The following is a 6,000-nucleotide window of genomic DNA, read 5'->3' as shown; positions in this document are numbered from 1 at the left end:
TGTGATATGGCTGCTAGCTACTGTAGCATGAGTTGTTGTGGCGTAACATTTGAAGGTTATTTAACTGCATAAAACACAGAAACACACAAAAAGAAAATAACGCCAATCATACGAAAACATACATAAATATATAAGCAACATACACAAATACAATAAAGGCGTTTATCCCACAGAAAAACCATTAGTCATGCACATTCATCTTACCAACCATCTACATGCAATGCTTTCTCTGGCGCTGAGAGTTAAATGATCAAAACAACCATTTGCGCACACCCAGGATCAACTGTGACGCACTCTTCAGGGTTGAGGACCAAAGCAATCGATCACAGACTCACCAAAACAACACACTAGTCGATCCCAGAACTATAGATCAAGTATTGAACGGTTTTAAACGTACCCACACTCATACACAAAATAAGGAAATGTCCCACAAATAACTGATGGCCAAAATAAATACATCATACAAATACTTAAGGACAGGTCGTTCTTTTAACGACCTGTCGTTAAAAGAAAATAAAAAAACACAATGACCTTCCCCAAGTGATACAATTAAACAGAGAAAACCCTCCCTAGGATGTCACAATATATTGTCCCATTGTCATATTAAAATGTGACATTATGTTAAATTATGATATCATACAGTATGCAATATTGTTTTTAATATAGGCTATATATATATATTTTTTTTGCTGGTGAAAGTTATAGCAGTTCTTACTGTATGGTGTATATGAAATGTACGCTTATCATAATCACTCATTAATCATGTCTTCCCCCTAATGAAGTTAGGTAGGTACAAAAAAAAAGTATGAACTGGCAGAGGCTATAACTTCCCCTCGCGGCTTGGTAAGTATGATAATGATGAGACAGTGGAGTTTCAAACAGATGCAGGTTCTGAAGCTCCGTGAAAACTAGTAAACATGTGATACAAAATATATGCATTAAAGTCAAGTCTAAAGTATCACAAAAACATAATTCATCATTGGTTGTTTGCCACCGATTGGTTGCTGCAACTTGGATTCATGCAGGGAGACGCCCCCTCTCTGGTCTGAACATTTTTGAACGGCGGCCATTGTTGCCTACAGGCACTGCAGAGAAGTAGACAGACTATGGAGGCATCAGAATGTTTTATTAAATTATAGAATGCACCAAAACATTAATAAGTGTCGACTTGAATCTATTTAAGCCACAATAAAGCCCCAATTTATATGTTTTGGACATATTTAGCATAGTTTCAGGTGATTTTCTGTGATCCTGTGTTCATTTAAGAGCATTGAAATGTCACCTTAAAATACATTTTCATAAATTACAGAATGTACCTAAAACATTTTAAGTGTCCAATAAATATAAAGGTAATTTAGATAAAGTTCCGACTTTATTTTTGATATTTTTTTGGGGTTTATTTAGCATAGTTTTAGATGATATTCTGTGCACATTTTCTTCATTTAAGCACCACTGAGCTCCTCATGCCGTCTCTCTCTCTCTCTGTGCTGCTGCTGCTGCTACAACGTGTGCGACAGAGTCTCCACACAACGGTGTCCAACCGAGTTATACTTCTCCAGTACAACGGTGTCTAACCGAGAGTTATACTTCTCCAGTACAACGGTGTCTAACCGAGAGTTATACTTCTCCAGTACAACGGTGTCTAACCGAGAGTTATACTTCTCCAGTACAACGGTGTCTAACCGAGAGTTATACTTCTCCAGTACAACGGTGTCTAACCGAGTCCATGCAGATCACAGTTGACAAATATTATATATTATCGGAGCTATTATTAATCAGTGGTGGAAAAAGTACTCAAATGTTTTACTTAAGTAAAAGTATCACTACTCCAATGCTACTAAAAATGTACTTGAGTAAAAGTACAAAAGTATTGGTATCAGAATGTACTTAAAGTACCAAAAGTAAAAGTACACAAATGTTTGAAAATAGCAGATCAACAAGCTCACAACGTGTCGCTTGTAGATCGGCTATTTTCAAATAGCCTATGTATAAAATAGGGCTAAAGTGGTTAATGTATGTTTCATAATATCATCATTTATATCTGAAAAGTAACTGGTAACTATAGTAACTAGTAACTAGAGAGAGAGAGAGAGAGGACACACAACTTTGCGTGCAGCTCATTCACACCTCGCGGTTAATTCGCTCATGCGTTAATGTGTTAATGCGCTAACTTTGACAGCACTACTTCTGTGTCTTTCCTCCAGGATCCTTCTCAGATCATGAACACAGAAGCCACGTCCTAGCTCTCCAGTCACAATGACATCTATTGTATGTCATTCCTCCTTGTTTGGTAATGCGCTAGAAACGCCCATACAAGCCTTCAGGCCAGACTTCCTGAAATCAAATGGAAATGAGATTTTCCGGAGGGAGGGTTTACCAGGCTACTGTATACACTCCGCTGAACAATGATATCCAAGAAATCAACAACAGGTGCATGGCTGAGTTCCCGGGAGAAGACAAAGTGTACTTTTCAGCTGACTCAATTAAGGAGGAGAACCACAAGAACTCTGTGCCTATGGAATTCTTAAATTCACTGACACCCTCTGGAGTCCCTGACCATAATCTACAGCTAAAAATAGGAGCCCCAGTCATGCTACTCATGCAAGCAGGTCCCGAACGCACTCTCAGAAACGGCACCAGAATGGTGGTGGTGCAGATGATGGACAAAGTCATTGAGTGTGAGATTGCAGTAGGGACAAACAAAGGTAAAAGAATCTTCCTCCCAAGGATCCCTCACCATGACAGAAGTGATGAACTTCCCTTCACATTTTGCAGACGCCAGTTCCCTATCAGGTTAGCTTTCTCCATTACCATCAATAAAGGTCAAGGCCAAGAGAATGACAGAGTTGGCATCTATTTACCTCAGCCTGTGTTCGCTCATGGCCAACTCTACACAGCCTTCTCAAGGGGAAAGAGAGCCAGCGCTGTCAAAGTTTTCATTGAGGGTATATGATGGAATAACTGACAATATTGTTTACACAGAACTCTTTTAGTTATTTTTATTATTATTTATGTTTTAATTGTATTTTCATTTGTTCCGGGGTTGCTCAGCACAGGATCACTCCACTTGCCTCCAAACTTGCCACAGACTGTTGACTGTTTAACATTTTAGCCACAACATTTTAGCCACAGCATCTTTCCTTCTTTATGGCCGCAGCATCTTCTTTCTTTGGCCGCTAGGACCCCACCCTACTGCGCATCTCCATATATGGCCATATCAGTTGGATCACTGGTGCTACGTAGCTGCAATGTAGCTGATCGGGCCTAAAGGTGTGTTAAAATAATAATAGATTTTCAATTGGTTGCATAGACGTTTATCATGTTCTGTTCATGTACTATGCCTGTATGTAATAACGAATATGGTCATCTGTGTGTGCGTGAATGTGCATGAATGGGCGTGTGCGTGCCTGAACGTATTCCTTGTTTGGGGGCTGAAATAGTAGCAGCTCTCATGTGGAAACTTGTGTGACACATAACAGCATGTAAAAGACAATGTTTCAGTGGTTGTTCCATTCATGCTCATTCTTTCAATGTATTTGCATATCTCTGCTGTCGGGCAGACACCAGCTAACTCCAAAATGTTCATTTTTCATTAAATGAAAAAACAAAACAAAAAGTGGAGTTAGGAGGTTTTGTTCATCATTGATAAGAACAGCTGAATTGACCTCCAAGCTCATGATGAGGTTGAGGTCAAAAGGGGGTGGAGCCTGGAGTCAGCAAAACCTGCTAACTCCACCCCTCTTTGGTGGAGTTATAAAGTCATAAAGCACAAAGCTTGTGTAAAATGAGATCCCCATGCACACAAATCATGATGACATATAAGAGACAGACAGATATACACACTACTACTATAGGGGGCGGGCATAGCGACGTCACAGGGTCGAGACGCCGTTAAATCAGCCCACTTTCGCCGCCATAATGAGTGAGTAGATTGACAGCTGCCACAAGTGTAGAGTAGTGTAGTGTAGTCTGTAGTCCTGTGTTTGTTGTCCAGCAAGTAGACGGTGTACATTATTATCTATCTCATTATTATCTATCTCTAACTTGTCTGTTGCTCTAATTTAGCAATGGTACGACAGTGCTGCATTGGATGCAATGCCAAGGTTTCAGACGTTAAATTAAAAAAGTAAAATTCACACATTTCCAACCTGGAAGAAAAGCTTTGGAGATCAGATGTCGGAGATATCAAAGAAACGTCGTATGGCTTGGCTTGGGTATCTTAAATACAATGAGATTGAGCTAACAGCTAAATTGTGTTTCTCTATGTGTCCAGTCTGAGAAACGTTGTCTAACGTGGGTGGCTCACGGTCACGGTGGCTGAGTAAACAGCCAGGGACTCTTGTCTGTCTGTCAGCAAGTGTTCAGACGTCGGAGATATCAAATAAATGTAGTATGGCTTGGGTGTCAGCTGACGAAATAACATAACCTTCAACAACATTCCCAAACACATATAAGCTCAAATGAGCATGACAGCACACAATTAAAAATATAAACATCTGTTGGAGGCAAGGGCGAGGCAAGCATCAGCGTTGCCATGTCGGCTTATTATAAGCGACTTTGGGCTTCTTTTTCTGTAAAGTTGCTTGTAAAATTGGTAGTTGCGGGTTGCGTTTTTTTGTGTGGCTTATTTATAAAGTGTACTTGCTTATTTAGGCTTATTTAGATACTTGCTTATTTAGGCTTTAAAAAATAAATAAATACATTTAAACCAGTGGTTCTCAAATCTTTTCATGAAAATGTTTTGTGCCAGGGAGCATTTGTGTTAGAATGTTTTAAAAAATATTCCAAATATTCTTTATTTTATTGCAAGAGTTTTTTTTAATAGCCTATGTACAAGCTCACGTGAGCTTGTAGATCAGCTATTTTCAAGTAGCCGATGTCACTAAGCCACTTCTTTTGGGCTTGTTTTCATAGACCTGGTTGCTTATTTCTCTCGCAAAATATGGCAACACTGATCGCAACAGGTCCGTTGTGCACTTTCTCAATGATCAATGAACAATATAAAATTAATAATAATACTTCGCTATAATAATATTATAAATATATATATATAAATAATCAGTACTCAAGATGACAATATTTTATTTCGGTTACACAACTAAGCAACAAAACGTTGCACTGTCATTACATCTGGTCTAGGGCACAGATGTAATGACTTTTTCCCAGGTAGCGTGCCTTTGCGTCTGTTCAGCTTCTCTCTGTATGGTATCTCTCTGTCACGCATTGCCCGGTCCATCTTCTGTCCTTTACCAATAAATTCGCTGTAGTTCAGGACACGGTCGTGACTCGTGGGTAACTGTCAATGTTGTTGATACGAGCTGTTGTTATGGAGCTCACCTAATATGGCCACCGTAACTACTTCCGCCTAAGCTTGGCCACGCCTTTTGCCCGTTCTCTATACAGAACGTCATACAATCAGTAGAATGTCATACAATCACCACACGTTGGCACACCCTATAAGAACTGTGTTCGAAAAATAAACACACCACCCCTGCAATTTTCTTCATATGGATATGAAGCATCGACTGAAGGTGGAAATGTACACATTTACCCAAAGAGTAACACAATAAACGCTAGAAACGAGTCAAACGACCCCAAAGACTACATTTCCCAGTGACACAGCTCTCAAAGTCACTCTTTTTCATGTAAACGAATGCAAACAAAGTTGATTCAGACAATATAGAACATCACCAAACCCAGTACTGTTTGTATTTTTAATAAAAATGTTAACTTCTTGATTTCACTTTTTTTATTAGGAAGCAAACCCAGACTGATCCACGGATCCGGAACTTCCTATAGTAAAATCAACAGTCAGGAAATTGACAAATGTATAATAACAAGACCAGGAGACTGGTTCTGCCAGACCCAAAATGAAGTCCTAGTATGTAACACACCTACAAACCACTTTATAACTGAAGTTCATGATGTCATGAATAGTTCGTGACGAAAGGGGACGTCACAAACTTTTTTTTGGCTGGGGCCGGAGGACAAATGACCCCT

Source organism: Gymnoscopelus braueri (assembly GCF_963280865.1).
Source record: "Gymnoscopelus braueri genome assembly, chromosome: 6".
NCBI lineage: Eukaryota > Metazoa > Chordata > Actinopteri > Myctophiformes > Myctophidae > Gymnoscopelus > Gymnoscopelus braueri.
Note: the sequence above shows the minus strand (reverse complement) of the source record.